The following is an 11009-nucleotide window of genomic DNA, read 5'->3' as shown; positions in this document are numbered from 1 at the left end:
CTATGTCTAGATTGCATTTAGACTCAACTTTAGACCAGTCTCCTCGGGTAAGATGCTGCTGCTGGTCCATGCCTCAGAAAGACTCCCTGTGATTCTGAACTCTCTCAGAAATCACATCAGAGCAAGGGTCTTGCGCATGCCTGGAATCCCAGCAGTGGGGAGTCCAGAGGAAAGCCAGGAGTTTGAGACTAGCCTGGACCCTCCTGTTAAGAGTCTGTTTCAAACAAAAACTAAAAACAGAAGAAAACTAAATATTGCCCGTCATGTTCAAGTTCCTTCGATAAGACATTGGCCTCCCCTCTCCCCACACCTGCTTCAATTAATAGCTGCCTACGAAAACCAAGGGGCCTGATTTTTGCACTTCACAGTTCTGTCTTCCCACATGCTCAGTAATTTCTCACCCAGCCCAGAGCCTGGTTCCTTACTCCTGCGTTCTAAAGATTGGGGCAGCTGTGTTTTCTTAAGATAAATTGTTTCCCCATTCTCTAGCAATCTTCCTGACTCCAGAGTGTGAGAATTTGCCTTTTGTTTTCTCTAAGTGTGTATATCTTGTGAAGGACTGCTAACTCTATAAATAGAGCTCTCCTCTGCCAAGCCCTGAAGATGGAAGTAGGAATAGAACGCAGTGTTCACGGGGTGCTTCTAGGCCCAATTTATTGAAAATCTGGGGGAGTCCTGGTGGAGCTAGCACAGTACTGGGGAACAGAAGGAACGCTGAAATTGAAGAAAAGGAGCTGCTTTGATATAAAGGTGTTAGCAGCTGGGGTGGGGCGCAGCGGTAGGGCGCGTGCTTAGTGTGTGCCAAGTCTTGGGGTTTGAATCCCGGTAGTGAGAGAATAGCGGCCCCAGGAGCTGGAGAGGGGATGATAACTGGAAGATGTTAGGGAAGGAATGCACTTTTTCCTTCCTGGAAGAAAGGTACCTGCTAAACATCTAGGCAATGCGGGCTAAAGAAAGTAATGTAAATCATTCCTAGGGAGGGAGATTGGTTATAGAATTGAATACGAATATAAGAAAAAAATTGTCAAAAGCGACAACGGGCTTTTCCTTTCTAAAAGTAGGTACTGAGAACTTTCCTATGTGACGAGTGCTGCTCCAGGGACCAAGGCACACGAGATGAGACTCTTGCTAATGGGCTGTGCACACTCATAGAGGATGAAAGACACAAACAAGTGAGTAAAACAGGAGACAAAGAATGTGCTCAGGAGCAGGCGTGATGCCTTTAGTCCCAGAACTCAGGAGACAAAGACAGGCACCTCTTTGAGTTCAAGGCCAGTCTGGTCTACAGAGCAAGTTCTAGGACACCTAGACTCTGTGCTCCCCTTCCCCACTCCCTAAAAAAGAATGTGATCATGGTACAGCTCCTCAGAGCACTGTGAGCAGGGTTCATGAAGTGCAGGGATGAAGCCTAAAGCTGAGGGTGGAGGTATCACTTGTGCGACAAACTTGCCTGTGGTGTGTGTGCATGTGTGTGTGTGTGTGTGTGCTTGCTTTTCCTCTTGTGTCTTAAAAAGGTAATCTCCCATTGTCAGAGCAGCATGTTTTAGAACCAGGGAAGTTGAACTGGAACAAAAACACTTTGGAGACCATCTAATCCAAGTATATAGCTGCCACGTATCCTAGTGCGTGTAAACTACACACGTATCTTAATACTTGTGTAAACTACAGGTTTGGGAGCTGACACAGTTTGCCCCGAGATGCAGATAGAATCATGGTTACCAGAACCTGAGTCCAGCGGAGGGGAGATGGGATGGAATGGAGGTGACAGGCACATGACCCAAACAGAAGAACTTTGAGGTAGGACCCCACCTTAGAAGAGTCGCTTGTGCTTAGAGTTTTCTTTTTTAATCCAGGCTGTTAGACACAGTCATTGTGTTCTGACCCCTGAGCTACCCCTCTCGCCATAGACTCTTTCAGGCCACGTCTCTTTCTAATCTGTTATGTTCTACAAGAAAAAGCCAGGAAGGAGAATCCCGGGCAATTGGCAAGAGGGGTCATGAGTGCTAACATCGCAAAGGAACTGTATTTAGATTCGGATTGCCTACCTGTTTCTTGAGAAGAGGTTCAATATGGGCTGGTTATTTTCCTTCTTAGAAGGGAGCTAGTGATAGTGTGAATTATATCAGCAGTTTTAAATTGACTCAGGATGTTACCTAGCTGTTAGGGACAAAGCTGAGCCCTGGCAGCCCTAACAAAGTAGGTATGAAAACCTGTTCTCAATAATTAAAGAGACCAGTTAAACAGGGCAATTAAAGCAGAGAAAGGGGAGTTATCCAAAGAAGCCACACTGGGAAGAACAACAATTCCAGTTCCTTGGGGAGGAAGGGGGGGAAGGGGTCCCTCCCTCTTTTCAGTGGTCTGACAGCCAAAGGGAGGGGCACAAGGGTCTTTTCCTAGCTCCTCTTCCATGTAGCTCCCATAGGCAACATGGGAGCACCTAGCTGTGTTGAGATTGTAGCTCATCTTCTGTATAGCTCCTGCAGGCTACATGGGGGCACTTAGCAGGACAGAGACTGGCCTGCGTGTGCTCTAAGCCGAGCTAGGGTTTATAAGTGATGTTCTTGATAAGGCATTTCTGGACTCCAATCAACCAGTGTGCATAGAACCGGATTTGTCTCTCCTTGAGGGTCTGAAAGCAGCAGTGGACACACATTTGGCGAAGAACGCCATTTTTGTGTGCAAAAGTGTGTGCAGCAATTACATACTAAATTTTGCTGTCTCTGTTTTGGAAAAAGAAGTGAACCTTTGTTTGTTTGCTTGTTTATTTGTTTTCTAATGTGTGGAGCTGGTGTTGGAACCCAGGTCCTTCCACGTGCTAGATTGTGGACCCGTGTTGTCCACTTTGTGGAGTAACTGTGGTTATGGGCAGGAGACCTCCCTCCCCAACAAGAGGAGCCTTTTGGCCTTCCACCTCAAAGAAGCCAGGTGGTGGAGCACGCCTTTAATCCCAGCACTCGGGAGGCAGAGACAGGTGGATCTCCGTGAGTTTGAGTCCCGCCTGGTCTACAAGAGCTAGTTCCAGGACAGGCTCCAAAGCTACAGAGAAACCCTGTCTCGAAAAACAAAAAACAAACAAACAAACAAAAAAAAGGTTGGGAAGGGCGGGGTTCTTATTAGATTCTCACCTGATACCCCTGCTGTGATTAATTCTGTTACCTCTGCTTGAGCTCTTAGGAGAGACTCCACAGCTGGAAGGGAGGAGGCCCTTACCCACGCTGGTTTGGGGCTTCTCTGTGTTCCAGCTCTCTGGGGGTAACTTCCACACCCACAGGCACCCCCTCACCCATGTTCCTGTAAGTAAACTCAGGTGTTCACAAGCTGGACTGGGCGGGGTCCTTCCTCTGGTCTTTCATTGGTGGGGATCTGGAGTGAACACGTGTTTGTTCCCGCCTCCCCAGGGCAGGTAAAACAAGCCAGGCGGAAAATACCTGGAGGAGTGAGTCACCTGCCAGGTGTGACGTCTTAGCTTTTCTTGAAGGTGAATTTCCAGAGAGGCATGCTCCCTCCCGCAGAGCTGATGAGGAAATATCTTTCTCAGAATTTCACACAGCGTGGTTCCAGAAAACTGAAGTCGGAGGCGTTCTCCATGAACACGTTTAAGTCTTCCTTGTCTAAAGGCCCTGAAGTCATCTACAGAGCACCTCCCAGGACCCAGGAGCCGACCAGCGTGAACAAGGTGTTCTCCAGAAGGACACAGCCTCTTATTAGTCCCAGTCTCACCTGCCTGCTGTCACGTTACACTGACCCTATTCAAGATTAATGCTTTATTTGCGCCAATCAAAAAAATTGTTCCAAACGCGAATGACCATGGGGATTCATAGGGACATAGATTTTGCTTTGTAAACGTTAATATTTATTGTTTTATTAAACACCCTCTATTGAGCTCCTGGCCTCTCTTTCTAGGTACTTGTGAATAGACTTGGCTCACCTTAACGCTCACTGGTTAAGCTCAGGTGAGTGATTTGCATATCAGGGCAACCTGAGCGAGGTGTTTCCACTGTGTTCCTCCAGCCAGGAGGAGGAAAGGCCACCTGAGGGGATTCATTCACACTTACAAATGGACCCTGGTGAAGAGCTAAGGCGGGAGGGGGGGGAGCGAGCACAGGCTGCCCGAGGCCCCAGGTTTGAGCTTCAGAACTGCTTAAATTAGGTGTGGTAGTGTGCTTCTGACTCCGGTCATTCAGGGCAGGAGGCAGAGGGGCAGAAGCTCAAGGTCATCCATAGCTACCTAGCAAATTTGAGGCCAGCCTGGTCCTAGGGATCCTGTCCTTAGGACTGCTGTTTTGTTAAAAGACACAAAGTTGTATCAGTTTCCTCCTTGTTCCCACATTCCTCGCATGTGGATTTTTATATGCAATGAATCCTTTTCTCGTCCCTCACTTGGTTAGTAACTCTTGTTCCCCTCTTTTCAGCATCCTGAGGGCTGCCTTTCTGGCACATTCCTATATGGAAACAGCAGAGTGCAGAATTAGGACTTACTTTGATGTTGAAATTGATCACCATAAACTCCCCCCTTATCCTTCCTGGCTTGGGTGTGAGGTCTCCTAGCATCTGCCAGGACTCTCTGTACAGCCGGCCTCTCACCCCCTCTATCCGTGCTGCGTGGGCTTCTGCCCATAACTATGGCATCAACAACGTATTACCCTCGATTTCCACCTCCTGCCCAGACCCCTCTCCTAAGCCCCCAGGTCTCTATTTCCAGCTGCCTCCTGGACAAATCTGCCCGGAAGCCTTATAGGTGCCCCACACTCCACATGTCCATGTCAGGGGCCAACCCGCAAACTTCCTTTTGGCAGCTGTCAGAAGCTGAGAATACCTCAGCCACAAATAGTTTACTTTGGATGTATATTATTTTAAGTATTAAATTAAGTGTGGGGGATGGGTAGAGAGAGAGCTGGTTCAGTGGTTAAGAGTACCTCCTGTTCTTGCTGAGGACCTGGATTCTGTTCCCAGCTACTACACTGCCCCTCACAACCATCTGTTACTCAAGTTCCAGGGGCTCCAATGCCTCTTCTGACCTCCAATGGTTTCTGCATGCACATGGTACACAGACATACACCTAGGTGTGCACACTCACACTCATGTACATAAGATTAAATAACATTTAAACAGTATTCAATATGACAAGCTTAAGATGCCTCGGCTCCTTAGGAGAAAGGTTCACTCAAGCTGGTGGCATCAAGGGAGAGAACTAAGCAGCTGGGGATTGGGTGGGAAAATTTCTTTCCCATTGTGTTGTCTTTTGGCGACTTTTATACACATGTGTACGCAAAGAATAATAATTAAAAATAATGAAGAGTCAAAATTAAATTTTTTGTGTGTATCTGTGTGTATGTGTATGGACATGTATGTGTGTGTATAGGTTTGTGCCCTGCATGCTTGTGTGTGGTGTGTGCGGGTGTGTGTATCTACATGTGTGTGCATGCAGAGGTCAGAGGACACCTTTCAGGAGTTGGTCCTCTCCCCCCACCAAGTGAATCCTGATGATGCCACTCAGGAGGTCAGGCATGATGATGGAGAGTGTGTTTACCAGCTGAACCATCTCAGTGGCCCTGAAAAATCTTTGTTAGAAAAACCCACTTATGCAAACCACTTGAGTACCCAGTCACATGGCAAGTGTCTCTCCCTTTCAGGAGACCATTAGTTATTCATAGGCACTGGCTCCTTCTGAACAAGGTCTCTCGGCTACTGTGGGATTGTTTCAAGTTCAAAGATTTCCTTCCTGAATACACACCCACTGAATATATATGTCCTGTGTGTGTGTGTGTGTGTGTGTGTGTGTGTGTGTGTGTGTGCATGTGTGTGCCTGGGTATCCACACAGAGTCATTTCACACGTCTCTGGGTGCCAGACCCTGTTCAGACCTTACAAGACAGATGGAGTTTCAGAGCTCAGGTTGCTTGGAATCCACAGACACGTGAATTCATGCGCTAATGATCTAGGGCTATCTCGGGCATCAAGCTTGTGCACAGAGAGGACTTGAGCCAGAGAGGTTTTCTAAGGTTGATGAGAAAGGCGGAGAGGAGAGAAAGAGGAGCAAAGTAAATGGAATCAAGAGTGTCTGACATGAGCCAGGCAAGATGAGCAGAGCAGAGAAGCTGAGGATGTCATGGGGGGTACAGATCTCTCTAATGCAGTAGCTCAGGATGTGTGTGCATATGTGTGTGTGTGTGTGTGTTTAATCTAAGGAATGTCTTCTTGTGTTCTCAATATTCCATATTGCCTGAAAAATGTAGTTTATTTTTACACAGTCTAAAAGCATACCCACGGATGTGTGGCTCCTGATCTTTCCTACCTTCGTGACTCTCGGACTCATTAAGCATCTGGGTTTTATACAATTGGTGCACAAATACGTGTGTGCATTTTTGAATAAAGGGACTCAGACATCTCATCAGTGTTCCCCTGCCCCCCCCCACATGCACACACACTCAAGACACAGATCCTTCTGCGTAAATGATTATGTTATAAGACCTCTCAGACACATACTCCAGCCATTCCCAAGCACTGGCCCTCAGCAGACAATGTGAACCCCACTTTGTCCATCTGAATACACTGATTAGGTTTTTCTGGGGCAGATTGTATCTGGTAGATACTGGGTTAATTCATGTAAACCTTGTACTTGATGATATTTAGGGCCACAGAGTTACATGGTACAAACCACTGTTATTTTGTTGTTGTTTCTTACATGAAGTCTCACATAGCCTAGGCTGGTCTTGAACTTACCATGTACCAAGAATGTGATTGAATTTCTTCCTGAGCCTCCTTCCTCCACGTTCCACAGGCTGTGATTACAGGTGTGGGCAGACTAGGATTACACCAGATGCCCAAACATTTCCTCGACCTTTTCACGTGTAGTCAAGAGGGCCTGTACAAACAGCTTGTTAGCGTCCTTTAAAAGTCATTGCTAGTGTTCTTTAAAAGTCCCCAGGTAACCCTAAGAAAGAAAACAATGCTGGACGGGTTAGGCCAGACTTTCATTTCCTTCATGTGCAGACAACTCATAGCTTGTTTCTTTGCTGTTTATGGTTTGTTTGGGGAAGATACTAAACATTTCCTTTGAGGGAGCTAGGTTTTTCTAACATGATGCACGCACATAGAAACAGAAAGGAGAATGGCTTATCAGAGACCAATGGTAAGAATGAGCATCCAATTAACTGATATGGCTCAGGACTCTGGCCAATTTGGGTTAGCTCTATCTGCTTTCTGTTTGTGGATCAAGATGTGAGCTCTCAGATGCTGCTCCAGTGTCTGCCCGCCTGCTGCCATGCTCCCCACTGTGATGGGGATGTATATGTCAGGGACCAGCCTCGATAAAAATACTTCTTGCCAGGGTAGGGATGTGTGGATCAGAAAAATAGTAAAGAGGATGAAGATGCTAATAACAATAATAAAACAAAAAACATAGGATAGTACTGAGAAGGAGTTCCAGTGAATAGTGAAATCGCCTGCACTTAATTTTCCATACACTTTTATACCCTGATATAAAAGGGCCACAAAAGACTTCTATAACATGATCCAAAGAACAACTCACATAGTTAAATGCTTCAGTACTTTGAACCATCAAAGCCATTCATCCGTCCATTAGCATTCGGTTGTTTAGACCAAGTATCCTGAAGGCAGCCACTCCCCAGGTTAAACCTCAAGTTACAAAAGAAGGATCAGAAGTAAGCTTGTACATCCCGCCCATCTGCCAGGATGGAGTGGATCTACCTGTATGTGCCGTCTTACTGCCAGAAGAACCAAGTAATCACACCCATCATTAGGATGTGTAGCCCTGGTTGCCTTCAACAATTCTGAATGAGCTAAAAGTCTCTGACCTTCAGACAAGGTGGAAATAGGCTCACATTTTTGGGCCTCCAAGTGTATAGACAGACCCTTCTTCCTATCAGTTGCCTTAGTCATGATGACTTATGACAGAAATTGAAAAGTAACTAAGGGACACACTGCAGGATGACTCGACTGTCTTAAATGCAAATGTGGGTGCCTGCTATGAGAAGATATAGTGGCAGTCTGGTGAAAGATGGTCACAATGGGCTGATGAGGCTGACTCTCTGGAGACGAGTGAGGCTGCCTCATCCTACTCCCGTGATCTGCATGCTTGTATGTCTGTATAGACATACTAAGTATGTCATGCTGTACTCATTAGCTTTCATAAAGAAGAACAAAAATGGGACTGGGATGTAGCTCACATGGAAGACTGTTTGCTCAACATATACCAAGCCCTGGGTTTCATTCATAAATTGTAGGCAGACACTGCTCATTCATTTCCTGACTTTCCATACCTGAAATAATCACACAGAAAACTTTATTAATGAAAACACCATTTGACCTATTAGCTGAGGTTTATTAGCTTAGGTGTAACTAACTCTTACATCTTAAATTAACCAATTTCTATTATTCTGTGTGTTCCCACAAGACTGTGGCTTACTGGGTAAATTTCTGGCATGGGTTTCCTTAGGCAGCTACATGGCATCTCCCTGACTCCGCTTTCTTTTCTTCTCCATCTTTGCTTAAAATTTCCACATTGCTCTATTCTTCTCTGCCATAGGCCCAAGGCAAATTCTTTATTAACCAATGGTAAGGAAACATATTTACACCATACAGAGGGGAATCCCACATCAAATGATGTAGTGATACACGTTTGTAACCATAGCACCTATTTAGGAAGCAGAGACAGGACGATCAGAAGTACAAGGTCATCCATGGCTGCTTAGTGAGTTCAAGGCCAGCTTGAACTACCTAAGACCTTGTCTGGAAAAAAGAAAAAGAAAAGAATGTTATGACAGATATGACTGCTACACACATCTGGGAAAAGAGCTTTCTTAAAAGGTACGTGAATTCTAAGGCAATTGCACATAAAGAATGGATTATACCTTAAAGATGCTCCACAAACCATAGATGACTCTGAGTATATAGTAATCAGAATGTGGGCTATGAGGGTAGTTCAGTGGTAGAATTCATGCTTAGTTTACTGAGGCCCTGGATTTAATCTCCAGAATTCCTAAATCAGGGAATGAACAATGACCAAACCGGCTTTATTACCATTAAGTTAAAGAAAGCAGGAATTACATGCACAGAATCTAATTCTGAAAATGATGTTTTCATCACTCCGAGAAGATGCACAGGGAAGATGGGAGGACAAAGACAGGAGAGGGGGACCAATCTCAGTGAATACTTGGTGAAGAGCATTTGAAGCAAGGCAGGCACATGGCTTCAGGAAGACTGAAACAGGAGATTTTTAAACAAGGAGACCAAGGTTACAGTATGGCAGTGAGAATGACCGTGGTGAGCTCAGAGGACTTGTGCCTGTCCAGCCAGGGTAAGGATGCAGTTAAGTAGTGTGTACAAGGCTTTATCTGTTAGGGAAGTGTGATAAGCAGTTATTTGTTGCCAGGTAACAGATCTGTCATGAGCATTGTGGTCACCTGTGTGCATGTCAACAGTCTAATCCTGTGTTTATGCTTGGGCAAGACTCTGAAGAGCTAACACAAAGCAGCAGCGCTCCAAAGCTTAGTAAGCCTGGTAAGCAAGGCAAGCATAATTATAGGGACAGAATTAAATTTGAGGTTGGGATACATTACAGCCTAATTGGTAGAGTGCTCACCTAACATGTAAAAGATCCTGGGCTTGAGCCCTAGTACTGCTTTAAACCAAGAATAGTGGACATGCCTGCAACTCCAGCCTTGAGAAGTGGAGGCAGGAGGATCAGAAATTGTAGCTTCAAAGTCATCTTTAGCTTCATAGTGAGTTTGAGAACAGCCTAAACTACAAGAGACTTTGTATGGGATGAAGGAGGTCATGTTTCAAGCACTTTACATAAAATTCCTCAAATAAAGCTAACCAAGCTTACTGTAACTTATTAAAACCATTGAGCTGAAGGGCAACCCCACATGAAAACATTATTAGAAAAATGTGACACCTTGCTAGTTCCAAAGACAATGAACGCCACAATATTTGGAAAAGCAGCTTTAGCCAAAGCTTAAAGACTCTTTTTTGTTGGCAGTGGAGGGTGTGGTTGAGTGGCGGCCCTGAGCTCACCCTAGCACCAAGCCCCCTTGCTGAACATGCTCTGTGTGGAAATGAGTGGTGGGGAAGCTGTGTGCCATAATGCTCTTAGACACTGCCATCTGCTGGAAGTCTTAGCTAGCACGTTTAGCTAGCACATGACACACAAGTTTTCTTGCATTTCTTTCTGCTCCTTCCTCTTGTTCTTATTTTGCAGTCCTGGAGATTTAGCCCAGGTCCCACCAGGTACCCACAATCTACAACCCTGCTCTTCACCAGCCTTCTAACATGGTTTAACACCAACCATGAATGGGTAATCATGGCCTTTAATGTGAGGCCTCTTCGATTCTGTAACAGCAAGAAGAGCAGATCTATGGTAATCTGTGAGACAGGAAAAGCAGGACTGGGGCTGAGGAGACTGCCCGGGGGTTAAGAGCACTGGCTGTTCTTCCTGAGGAGCTGGGTTCAATTCCCAGTACCATATGGTGACTTCCAACCATCTGTAACTCCAGTTCCAGGGCATCCAATGCCCTTCTCTGGCTTCCACAGGCACCAGGCATGTTCATGCTCATGGTACACAAACATAAACAAACATCCCTACAAATACAATAAAAATAAAATTTTAAAAAGAAAGACTGGATTTAGGTTTAGCTTTAAAAATAAAGTAATTCCTTCTTGATTTGATTCTTAGAAGAATATAACACATAAAACCATTTTGCTTTCTTCATTTCAGATCTGGTGTGGGAGGTTTTTCTGTATATGTGTTGCTTTTATTGGTTAATGAATAAATCTGGCTTAGCAGAATAAAGCAAGGCGGGAAATCCCAGCAGACAGAGGAGGAAAGAAGGCGGAGTCAGGAGATGCCATGTAGCTGCTGCCAGAGGAGACAGATGTTGGAACCTTGCCAGTAGGCTGTGGCCTCATAGTGATGCACAAATTAATAGAAATGGGTTGATTTAAGATGTAAGGGTTATCTAGAAATATGCATAAGCTAATAGGCCAAGC

At 45.3% G+C, this 11009-nt stretch overlaps 1 protein-coding gene across 1 annotated transcript in view; it reads left to right on the top strand.

Moving 5' to 3' along the window:
• Window positions 1–11009, top strand: part of Slco1b3 (solute carrier organic anion transporter family member 1B3) — a 1042880-nt gene that overhangs the window by 836963 nt on the left and 194908 nt on the right. The window lies entirely within an intron of this gene.

Source organism: Microtus pennsylvanicus, chromosome 8, assembly GCF_037038515.1.
Source record: "Microtus pennsylvanicus isolate mMicPen1 chromosome 8, mMicPen1.hap1, whole genome shotgun sequence".
In the NCBI taxonomy this organism is placed as follows: Eukaryota; Metazoa; Chordata; class Mammalia; order Rodentia; family Cricetidae; genus Microtus; species Microtus pennsylvanicus.
The sequence above is the reverse complement of the archived record's forward strand: the minus strand, read 5'-3'. Positions and strand labels throughout refer to the sequence as shown.